Source organism: Carya illinoinensis, chromosome 12 (assembly GCF_018687715.1).
Source record: "Carya illinoinensis cultivar Pawnee chromosome 12, C.illinoinensisPawnee_v1, whole genome shotgun sequence".
Taxonomy (NCBI): domain Eukaryota; kingdom Viridiplantae; phylum Streptophyta; class Magnoliopsida; order Fagales; family Juglandaceae; genus Carya; species Carya illinoinensis.
In genome coordinates, this window is record NC_056763.1 from 13,929,545 (window position 1) to 13,942,822 (window position 13,278).

The following is a 13,278-nucleotide window of genomic DNA, read 5'->3' on the forward strand; positions in this document are numbered from 1 at the left end:
GAGACTCATCTTCTACGGGATATTCCACTCCATCATCATCACTAGCATCGACGAACTCCGGCATCTCATCATTATCATCCTCACTCCCAATCATCACCTCCCCATTGTCACGCATAACCATCACCCACTTGTTTGGACATTGAGAAGTGATGTTCCCTGAACCCAAACATTTAAAATATTTAATATCTCTATTCCTTGAAAGTTGAAAATCTACCTTGGGGTTGTTCTTGCTAGTTCCCTCATCTTTTACCTTAGGTGGTTCAGCCTTCCCCTATACTACAGCTTGATCATTTCTATCCCACTTTGGTTTCTAGAGAGTGCTAGACACTAAACTATACCTTCCTACCTGCTTTCACTTTAATTGCCTCTCCACCTTCATAGCCATGTGTACCATGTCTTCTACCTCCACATAATACTGCAACTTGGCTACATTGGCTATGCCCATATTTAAACCACTTAAAAATCTGGCCATTGTGGCCTCTTGATCCCCCTCTACATTAGCCTGAATCATAGCCACCTCTATCTCCTTATGGTAATCTTCCACACTCCTAGACCCTTGTGTAAGGTTTTGTAATTTTTGGTGGAGGTCTCTATAATAGTGGCTAGGTACAAGTCTCTGCCTAATGAGAGTTTTTAACTCACCCCATGTTTCTACAGGTCTCTCATGATTCCTCAGATTATCACTAATTGATCCCACCAAATAATTACATAATCAGTAAACTCAATTACCGCCAGCTTCACCTTCTTCTCCTCTAAATAATTGTGATAAGCAAAAATCAACTCTATTTTCTTCTCTTACTCTAAATAGCCTTCAGCGTCATTCCTTTCTTGGAAAGATGGTATTTTTATTTTGATATTCCCAAGGTTCCTATCTACCCATCTAGACCCCTTGGATTTCTCCTGGGCCCTTTTCCACGCCTACCTCCTCTAGGTCTAACAACTCCACCCATTCCAACTTCAGATACTATATCTTCATCATCCTCATCATCTTCTTCATTCTCATACTCATTTTCAACATTAGGCTCATGTCTCCTCCTATCTCGCCCATCGTGCAGATTTCTAATCACTATCTCTTATTGATCCATCCTATCCCTTACCTCCCTCAACACTAAATTCAACCGTTCAAACTGTTGTTGCATGGGTTGCAATACAAAGAATGAGTTATCCACCTCCTCTTTAGGTGTTGAGTCACTTTTATGAGACATTTTTAATGCGCTACAAAACAAGAATGTTAGCGGTAAAACCTCACATAATCCCTTATGTGTTCATACTCAAATATTGTTACTCCACTCATGTTTCACTCTTTTGGCCTTTTCTAATACTATTATCACCCATTCTTGCCTTTTACCTCACATGTTTTCCCTTTCAAGTTGTTTAAGAACTAGCTGAACTAAATTAAGACACAACCTTGTATTATTCCAACCAGCAATAAATTCTAAAAACAAAAAAGGAATAAAATGACACGGATCTCAAGAAATTTGTATGAGGAAAATATTAATTAGGAAACAAGATACGAAAGATGATATATTCAACTCCTTTGAAGATAAAGATCAATGAACACCAAATCACTTTAATTTTCAGATTGCAAAGTATATCAAACTACCATTTATGAAATTTCTTTCCTTTTTTCTAGTTTTTTTTTTATAACTATGTAGCAACCTTTGAATACGTTGCCTTCTTTTCTTTTTCTTTTTCTTTTTTTATATAACTATGCAGCAACCTTTGAATATGCTACATTCTTTTTTTTAATATAGATTTAGTCACAAGATTGATCTGATTTCATTAACAAGAAACATAAATAGACAAAGGACAGTCAAAAAAGAAATGGAATTCAAGCAAAGATTTGGAAATTAAAGCAAAGATTCGTGTAATTAATTAAAGAATTTGTAGATCTAAATTCTTGAATCAAGTACATGAGTAATCAATCATGAAAATCACATATATGAATTCAAGCACACGAAATTAACAAGAATAAAGAAGGAATCACAAATTAGATTAGAGAACCCAAGAACACACATAAGACAAAATGAAAATGAAAAAATTAAAAAGATTAAATTAGACCTGATTAAGAACCTGAGTTTTGATGCCAAATGATGTGAACCCATGGATCAAAATCCCTTAAACCCACAATCGAATTGAAACTTACCCAAGAAAGCCAAGAATCAAGTCGAGATTATCTAAACCCGTTGAAATCTTGTTTCAAGAACCTAGATTCGATGAGAATGCCACAAAGGGTTTGCCTTTGATAAGTTCTTAGTTCAATCAAGAACAAGTAGAGAAAACTAAAAATTCTCTATGAAGAAAACGTCATTCACATTCAAGTGCCTCCAAAATGTGGTTACAAGTCCTTTTAAAACCCTCCATGAAACCCTAGGACCTACTAAGGCCTTCATCAATTAAAAGACATTGGTTGAACATCTTCAAATCAAAACATCCTAAACTACACGTCTATAACTAATTAAAAGAAGTCCACATAATGAATTAAATAGGCCCAAATGCCTAAAACCATAGAAACAAACAAAAGGTCCACACGCCTATACTTAATGAAATAAAGAGTCTACATTAAACTACTAGGCTATGCCGCCCCCCTCTATAGCTTGTATGATATGGATTAAAGCTGGTTCTTCTTCTTTCGAGCCTATCTTGAATGTTGGGGTCTTGCTCAATAAATTTGCAAACTCGGTCCAAGTGGATTACACCAATCCTTACATTGCTTTCTTAATCTTCTTAGCTCTAGACCTTATGATTGGCCCATCTGGAACTTGCAATAGATCTTTAAAACTCGGTCCACCATGGTGCCCATCACTAACTATATGGTACTAAAGTATATAATATATATATACACTAGCAATATACGCTACATATGTAGTACATAGACTAGCTGCATAGTAGTTTAGTATATATTACATACATAGTATATATATTACCTATATATTATTTATATAGTATATATAACACTAGTTATATATATTAGTATATATACCCCACTAGTATAGAATACTAGCTATATATAATATAGTACTGGTATTATATATTATAGTACTAAGATTATATAATATTATAACATTATAGTACTAATAATCTATTACTAGTAGTATATATTATATTATATATATAGTATTAATATTTGTTTGTAAAATATCAGACATAATTTAGTGTTCGAACACTACTTGTGTACAATGTGTTACGATTTGAACAAGAATCGCATGTAGAAATAAAACATTCGACCTATTTCTATCATTTGAACCATTTTTTCCACACAGTGGGTTAATGTTCGAACGATATATGTTGTTCGAGCATGTATAGAAGACCTTCAAATGGGATGAGTCCCTTGGAATTACATTCAAACACTTTTAAAAACCATTCGAATGGGTTTACATGTATAACAGCTTACAGGGGTTTGGAGTATCGCACCATTTGCCCTAATAGAATTTTATTATCTCGGTCCTCTAACACTAACAAGCACCACAACCTTAATGTTGTTGTTGTCACTACCACCGTCAACATCCACTTCCATTCAAAGGTACGCTACTTCTTTGCACTGATGAGTATGATTTCAATATCGTTTAGGGTATATACAATTACAAAATAGAAGTTTACATTTTTGAAATATTCACTGCCAGTGGGACACTGTAGGGGGCCGAAAAAAACATGATTAGGATACCTATATGCTTATCCCTACCATATTTGGTTGTTATTTGTGAAATAATGAAAGAAATCCACCAATTCATTTTGTTTTAATGGCCATTGAGTTGACTCAGCCATTGCTAAGTTCGATACAGTATCTGTTCGAATGCTTTTATGAAGCATTCAAATGGAAGACTAGACACCTTAAATGGTTTTGTAACCATTTGAACATATGTTTAGATAGTGCGTTCGACCTCATTTGTTTTTCATAAGCATACACGATCTTGGTCTGGGGCACACTAGTTACATTTTTAGCAAACGTTGTTGTCGATTTTATTGGTATTACTCAACTTTCCACTGCATATCCAAATCTGGTGCCAAGGGAGTCTATAGTTGTAGGTGATGGAGAGATGGCTAAGGATGAGGGTACTGATGTAGAAGGACTCGATGGTCTCGCTGATCATGAGGTTTTGTTAGTCGTGGGTCCAGATGCTTCTCCTATGATGGGACCTAGAACATCAAACAGGCTTATTTATTTGGTTTCTTCAATATTATGAGCATAATCATTGCCAACAACATTGATCATTGGTAGCACAAGATTGAGGTTGGCATGGATCGAGCATGATTTAGGATACTCGTCACTCATGGGGTGTCTATCAACCTAGTGAGTTATATCTTCACTCATATTCGATTATAGGCCAACTATATTATGACAAATATATTGTCATTTGGGGTCCTACTCACACGATTTATGTTAGCAGCGGAGTCCTCGACCTTGTCAATAGCACAGGACACTTGAGATTCTGTCCTCGTAATTGATAAAGTGTCGAAAACAACATGATTAGGCTACTAAATTAAATAAATTGTTTAACCAAAAGTGAATTAAGCACTTAATTATGCAGTGATTTTTAATACTTGATTCATTGACAAAATTCTTATGTTTATGCACTTACAAAGATTTATATTGCAATTGGAACCCTAAGAAAAATAAATTCAACTGCTGACCCCTAAGGTCTGGAACCCAAGACCGTAAAATTGGAAACTAGAAAACAGAGAAATCTAAAACAAGAGAAACGAAGTGCTTCACGCCGACTCCCCCCAATAAATCCTCAACGAAAAAATGTAAACTACATAAGAAAAGAAAAGAAAATGCTGCCGCCCCTAGGTTTGGAACCCCTAAGAACTAACTACGCCCCAAACTAAGAAATGAAAAAAATTAAACTAAAGACAAGTGAGAGCCAACTTCCACCGACTCCAAACTTTTTAGAGAATATTGGTTTTTGGCTGTTTATTTCATTTGAGTTTAAGTTTTCATTTTTAGACCTTTCAGTCAAACTATTTTATTTTCAGCAATTTATTTGTTCGGCTAGTTTCATTTGAGTTTTTGGCTCCCGTCTTTCAGACTTGGGCAATTTCCTTTTTTTCTGCAATTTTATTTCTCGGCGGTTTGGCTTCCGCAGCACTTCTTCTGGTTCTATTTCTTTTGTTTACCATTCTTCTGCATTTATTTTCTTACAATAACTTGAAATGTTAGGGTTCATCATTTTTGGGCATTTTGCTAATTTAGAAATGATAGGCTAGATTTTTAATTTGGGATTCAATGAGTAACTCATGACTATTTTGGGTTGGATTTTCTTCAAGGTTATGGAATTTTGAATGATTAACTTGATAGATTGTATTTCATTTTATCTATGGGAATGGTTAAAGTTCTATGTTCTTGAACTTAATCAATCATAGACATAAAGGCACGATTGATGCTTGAACTTGTAACAAGATTTTGATGGCTTTCTTTCACTTTTACACTTGTTATAAAATCTGTCAAGTACCTTGATTATACTGAAAAGTATACTTATTGTTTAATTAAGCGATCATAATCTCTTGGAATGAGAAAATGTTTGAGAGAAGATGAAATTAGAGGTAAATCCAACTTCAAATTAGAAATGGGCAAAAATTGCATTCCAAATTATTGTTTCTTACAAGTTTAATTCAACTTCTACATATTTTACTTAAATCTCTTGGTTCTTGGTAATTTTAGAAATATAGATTCACTTTTATTTTCATCTCTCGTAGTCGATGCAACTTTTACAACAAAAATCTCACAAATACTTTGATAACCCTTTGTCCCTGTGGAATACGATCCTGGACTTATCCTTGATACAATTTTACACTTCTACACTTGGAAGAACACATTTGAGACCGAGTCAGTGCTCCCACTACAGAGTCAGTCGAAACTTAGGGAAATGCACACCTGAGAGATCATGGCATATTGGGTGAGGCATCTACACAGGGGGCATTACACACTGCTATTCGTGAAGAGATTGCAAATATAGTGTGTGCAAAAATCTGCGCACAGACAATAGAGCTTATTGATGCATGTGCACAAAGATTCAAAGTGCCATCGCTGACTTATGCATAGAGATGGCTAGCATCATCGAGATTGGGTCAAAGATCATGACTCAGTTGACATAGATGGAGACGTGCCTTGTTGGAATCTAAGAGGTGCTATGAGATTTTGGCAAGTCACTACAACATTTGTTGGTTTTTTCCGCAAGGGTATGTGGTCGGAAAAACTATAGTCGTAGTGGGAAACGCTCTTTTTCCACTAAATCTATCCGTGGGAGACTAGTGACTTAAGGTTGGTGACACTTAGTATTTTTTTCCACTAATTTGTGAACTAGTGGGAAATTGTGATATTTTTCCACCAAATAGATAGCGGAGATAGCCAACGAATTTCGTGGGAAAATGTTAATCAAATTAGGTTGGTTAGTGAGAAATACTATATTGTATTGACGAAATGTGCTGGTGGGTATTAATATTATCCACTAGAGCATTTAGTGGAAAAAAATGTTTGCTGGCAAAAAAAAAAAAAGAGTATTTGCCGCGAATATAGTAAAAGAATTCAGAAAAAAAAATTGTAAAAGCAAACAAATAAAAATAAAAATAATGATATTGTTTCACACCTACTAATCAACATTCACCTAAATTACTAAATATCACATATAAAGGAAGAAGCAGAAGAATTAAGTGAATATTCATGTTCAACACATACAAATTGCACGTAGACACAAAACCCTTTTTTTTAATAATCTTAGTTTATGTATCCTAAAACTACATTGAAATCTAAAAGTAAAATTACCAAGCTAGTCATCATTGATCCCATAAACAGAGACAATAACTGAGTGCAATAACTGTGTGCACTATCGGCAGCAATATGGCCTAGGATACAAGGATATGCAATAATTGAGAAGGATACACAACAGAGACAATAACTGTGTGCACTATTGGCAACAATATGGCCCAGGATACAAGGATATGCAATTTTTGAGAAGCATACACAACAGAGACAATAATTGTGTGCACTATCGGCAGCAATATGGCCTAGGCAAGTTATCACACCAATTTTGAAGTGTACATGAACCTGCAATTTTCAAGATAAATTATACTGCTAAAATCAACCTAAAACCGAGTACAAAGAACCCACCTTTTGAGTGAGCAATAAAAGGGCCATGTTTAAGTTCAAACACCACTGGATTAATAACAAAAGGGAACCCAACAACATGAAGGAAAAATCTGGCTTCAAAATAACAATAAGAGATTCCCCAGAATTACAAAGCAAGCAAGTCAGAATTCATAATTCAAAAGGCATGAAAAATACCAAAATCATGAATCTGACCACCAGAAGGTCCTTTAACCTGAAAATTTCAACACATAATAGGATCAATGGAGGTTTTCAAACCAAAATACAGGGCTTGAAAAAAGTGGACTCACGTGCTTCCAACACTTAGCACAACTTCACAACTACAACACAAGACCGAAAACTTCACAATCCAACAACAATATCACAACCAAATGTTTCTCCTCTAACTTCCACAACAACACAATCAAAATATTACATATCCACGAATATAAATCTATCTAAGCAATCAACACCACACTATACATGTCCATTTACTCAAAAATAAAGCACTAAAGATATAAAGGTAGGATTTTATCATGCTTAAGGGCTTCGACAGTGAATGAAAGCGTGTGGGAGGTGCTGCTATGTCGGTGGGTTGCTCGTGGTGGTGCGGCGTCGTGACTAGAGGCGGCGACTGTGGCTCACAGAGGCAGATCTGGTGGCTGTGCATAAGGGATTCGTGAGAGAGAGAGAATGCGAGGGAGGAAGAGGGGGCTGAGACGGTCGAGGTGGCTCATGGTGGGCCTAGCGGCGGGTCTGGGCCCATGATGAGGAGAATACCGAGAGGGAGATGGAGCGTGCGAGAGAGAGGGAAAGCTGGGGGGCTTCGGCTGCAGGAAAGGGAGGAAGGGGGTCGTCGACGAGGTGGGGGGCTTCTGGTGATGGTGCGGCTCAACCGCTGGCAGTAGAGTTGGCTCGCGACAGCAAGGGATCGAGTGAGGAAAAGGGGGTTCAGTTTGGGTTTGCCTCGGGGAGAGAGAAAAGGAAGAGAGGGAGAGGAAGGCGTGGGGTGGCTGGGTCCGATGAGGTGGTTGTGCTCAGTGGCAATGACGGTGGCCATCTATGGAGCTAGGGAGGTGGTTGTGCAAATGAGGAGGTGGTGCTACGGCGTGGGGGAGCTGATGGGAGGAGAGAGAGAGAGAAAGAATAAAGGGTTGCACGGGTTTTGGGTCATTGGGGGGGGTGAAATTAGGTTTTCAACTTTTAATTTCAACTGTTTGATCTTTAACATGAAGATGAATATGGAATTGCTTATTTGCGGTGACCAGAAATCGCCGCAAAAGATGTATTTTTTATTTTTGCCGTCTCCTCTGTTTGGTGACAAAATGTTAAATTTTTTCCACTACATGAAGTCATCGCAACAAGCAATTTTACCCACGATTTTTAAACCGTGGGATATGAATTAGTGGCAAAAGAACATATTTTTCTCCACGAATACAATTTGTAACAAGAAGTATATATTTTTCACGAGCATATATCATGGGAAAAATAGCGCTATCCTCTCTAAGACTTAGGTCTTCGTAGGGGTCTTTTCCTGCCGTACGGCAGTCCCTTTCATCTCTTTGCTTTCCCGTTTAGGCAGCTGAGGTATGGAAGCCGACTTAGATGATTTGTATCAACGGCTTTCCCTAACCGAACAGGAGGATGGGGCTGTGGTGGTGGAATCGTGTGATTTGGAGGAATCTTGTCTGTGTAATGGTAAGGGTCTAGTTTTATCCCTTTTCACTGAAAAACATTTTAATCGGGAGGCTTTTAAGGTCACGATGAAGAGAGCTTGGAGATTGGTGCGTGGGGTGAAATTATGTGACCTTCACTCCAATCTTTTTTTGGCCGATTTTGAAGATTTGCGTGATAAAGAAAAGGTGCTAAGAGAAGGCCCCTGGTCCTTCGATAAGCACCTCCTTTTAGTCCAGGAAGTGGACGGTAGTAAACAGGTTCAGCAAATAAAAATCCGAGAAGCTTCTTTTTGGGTCCGTCTACATGACCTCCCTCTTCGGGCTCGGAATGATCGAGTAGGCCATCGTATTGGGGCGAAAATCGGGAGGGTGCTGGAAGTTGATTTGGATTCTGGTGAGTTGGCGTGGGGGGACTTTCTTCGGGTTTGAGTGTCACTAGATATAAGGAAGTCTTTGCTGAGGGGCACCCGATTTTCCATGGGTTCTGAAGATTCATGTTGGGTGCGATTTTCGTATGAGTGCTTATCTACTTTCTGTTTTTATTGTGGTTGTCTGGGTCATGGAGATAGGGAGTGTGAACGTAAAACACAAGCAGTTCCGGGTGCCTCTGATGATTCTTTCCCGTATGGTTCCTAGTTAAGGGCTTCTAGTTATGGGGACTTATTTCGCGATGGTCAAACTTGGAATCAACGATCTGGATTGCAATCAAGCCGTCGTGCTTCTCCTCCAGTTTCTCTCGTCTTAGGGGACTGTGTTGCAGCTAGAAACCGGGATGAAATGCCCCCTGTTTCCTCGGCGCCAGTTACGGAATTAGGTGGTAAGACTTCGGACGGTTATGTTCCTGCTGAGATTGGAGTATCAATTGTTAATGGGGAAATGGTTATTGGTAACATTTCGAATCAAACTTCTGGTGAGGGGGTCGACCATATGTTTGCTGAAATTCCTGAAATGGAAACCTCTCTTTCTAAAAATGTTTCGATCTCTGATTTGGGTGTTAAGGAGGATGGGTTTGATTTGGGTGATGGGCCGGGGCCTGGGCCTTCTTTGCAAGCCGTGGAACCTAATGGGGTTCTTTCAGTTGGTGAAAGGTTGGACAGTAAAGCTCAAGTACCTGCTTTGGTGGATCGGCCTGATGGTGTGTCTAGCAGGAAATGGAAGAGGATGTCTTGTATTTCCTCTACCTCTCATACCGTAGCTAAGGAGGCTCTTTCTTCCTCAACAGCCCTGAAGCGAAAGGCTTGTTCTCCTGATTATTATGAGAAGGGGAGACCGACTAAATGAGGAGGCTCTTCTCGGGTTCCTGTGTCTGAACCTCCCCTTGGAGATGACTTCATATCGGCGGTGGCTGTTACTCAGCCCTGCCGAAGGCAATGAAAATCCTCAGCTGGAATGTCCGTGGGCTTGGGAACCCACGGGGCATTTGAACTCTCTGTGATTTGGTACGGAGAGAAGCTCCCGACATTTTGTTTCTTCAGGAAATGCATTTGAATGCGAAGGAATTTGAGGTATGCAAATTTAAATTGGGTTTTGTTAATTGTTTAGTTGTTGATTGTAATGGTAGAAAGGGTGGACTTGCTTTATTGTGGGGTAGGGATATTTCTTTAACTATCTTGAACTATTCGAAGTGTCATATTGATAGTCGGATTGATGATGCTATGGGTGTGGGTACTTGGTACCTCACGGGGATCTATGGATTTCCGGAAGTATCTCAACGTGTTAAAACTTGGGATGTGCTACGTTATTTAAATCGACGGGATGGGGAGGCGTGGATGGTGTTTGGGGACTTTAATGAAGTTTTAGATCATGATGAAAAATGTGGAGGTTTACCTCGGCCAAACTAGCAGATTAATACTTTTCAGGATGTGGTTGATGACTGTTTGCTAAAGGATTTGAGGTTTAAAGGTAACCAGTTTACATGGTGAAATGGTAGAGGAAGGGAGTGGAGCATTTGTGAGAGACTTAACCGTGTACTGGCAAACCAACCATGGTGTGAATTTTTCCCATCTGCAGGTGTTTCCCATGGTGTGGCTGCTTATTCTGACCACTCTCCCATTTGGGTGAATACGGAAGCTGACAGTGACCATGGACACTTTAAACGCCCATTTCGTTTTGAAGAAATGTGGGTGGGGGAAAAGGATTGTGAGGCTATTATTAAAGCCAACTGGAGGGGTGCTGAAGGGGGACATGACTTGGGTCATATTATTCAGAATATTAAAGAGTGCGGGGTTCAACTGAATGTGTGGAATAGGAACTGTTTTGGTAATGTGCAGAAGCAGTTGAAGTTGGCTAGGCTGAATATGGAAATGCTTAATGTTTCGGATCCAACAGGGGAGTGTAAAGCTGATCATATCAAGGCTAGAGAGGATTTTCAGAAATGGTTGGAGCGAGATGAAGTTATGTGGAGACAACGTTCAAAAGCCTTGTGGCTGAAAGAGGGTGATAAAAATTCTAAATATTTCCACATGAAAGCTTCTCAAAGAAGGAAAAAGAATAGGCTGGATAAATTAAAAGATGGGGATGGGGTGTGGAGAACTGGTATTCAGCACGATAAAATTCTTTTAGACTATTTTGGAGCTCTTTTTGAGAGTTCTAATCCAAGAAGTTCAACTAATTTTCTGGATTCACTTACTGATCAAGTTACTCCAGTGATGAATTTGGAATTAAGTCAACAATTTTCAGAATCTGAAGTGTGGAATGCGCTGGCAGAAATGAACCCCTCTTCGGCACCAGGTCCGGATGGAATGTCTCCTGCATTCTTTCAAAAATATTGGCATGTGGTTGGATCTTCCATGAAGGGTGCGATTCTTCAAGCTTTAAATACAGGTGTCTTTCCTACCTCCCTTAACCATACTTATATTTCCCTTATCCCTAAGAAGAAATGCCCTTCCGTTGTTGCTGACTATAGGCCCATTAGTTTGTGTAATGTGGCCTATAAAATTATTTCTAAAGTCCTTGCTAATCGTTTGAAAGCTGTGTTGCCTTGTATTATTGGGGAAAGTCAAAGTGTCTTCATTCCGGGTCGGTTAATTACTGATAATGTATTAATTGCTTATGAGTTGATTCATTATCTAAAGCATAAGAGGACTAGATCTCAAGGTTATATGTCGGTGAAGTTAGATATGAGTAAGGCTTACGATAGGGTTGAATGGAGTTTTATTCAAAGGGTGATGGAAGTTATGGGTTTTCAGCCGAGCTTTATTTCTTTGGTGATGTACTGTGTTAAAACAGTTTCCTTTTCTGTTTTAGTTAATGGTGTTCCAAAAGGACCTATCATTCCTACTCGGGGGTTGAGACAAGGGGATCCTTTATTCCCTTATCTTTTCCTCTTTTGTACTAAAGGTCTTTCTTCTTTGCTGAATGCAGTTGGGGTTAGAAAGGAGGTTTCTGGGCTGAAAATATGCAAAAATGCTCCTAACATCAATCATTTGCTTTTTGCGGATGATAGTGTTATTTTTTGTAAAGTGGATGTGGAAGAGAACAAAAGGGTCCAAGAGGTGTTAGATGTTTATGAGAAAGTTTCTGGGCAGAAAATTAATAAGGATAAAACATCTATGGTTTTTAGCAAAAATGTCAGCCAAGAGGTACAGCAAGAGATCCGCTCTTTGTGGGGTAATGGAGATATCCAGCAATATGAGAAGTATCTTGGGTTGCCTCCAATAGTGGGTAGATAAAAAACCAGGGCATTTCAATCCATAAAGCAACGGGTGTGGCAAAAATTGCAAAGTTGGAAGGAAAAATTATTGTCTCAAGGGGGAAAGGAGATCTTACTCAAGGTTGTAGCGCTTTCGATCCCAACTTACTCGATGAGTTGTTTTTTATTGCCTGCCTCCTTTTGTGCTGATTTAGAGGGTCTCATGTCAAATTTCTGGTGGGGGCAAAAAAGAGAGGAAAGAAGGATTCACTGGGTTAGTTGGCGTAAGATGTGTGAGGCTAAGTGCAGGGGTGGTTTGGGATTTAAAAACTTAAGATCTTTCAACCTGGCTCTCCTGGCAAAACAAGGTTGGCGTTTACTGCAGAACAATAACTCGGTGCTACATAAGCTTCTCAAAGCTCGTTACTTCTCCAAGTCTAGTTTTTTAGAATCCAATTTGGGGCATTGTCCATCATTTACATGGAGAAGCATTTGGGAGGCAAAGCGTTGGCTGAAGGAGGGCTGTATTTGGAGGATCGGGGATGGGCAAAAGGTTAGTTTATGGCATGATAAGTGGCTACCAGGCCACCAAATTGTAGCTTTAGAACAGGGGATAGCCGAGACTCATAGAGAGGATGTTGTGGCTTTGGTTTTCAGAAGGATAATCTGGGATGGGATATCCAAAAACTAAGAACTCTCTTCAATCCAAGTTTAGTGGGCGAAATCATAAAAATTATGGTATTTCCGAGTGGTACAGCTGATAAATTGATTTGGAACTTTGAAAGAAATGGGATGTTTTCGGTTAAAAGCTACTATAGGTTGATCATGGATCTATCTCGGCTTGAATCTTCTGAAACCTCAAATATTAGATCTCAACAGCAGTTGTG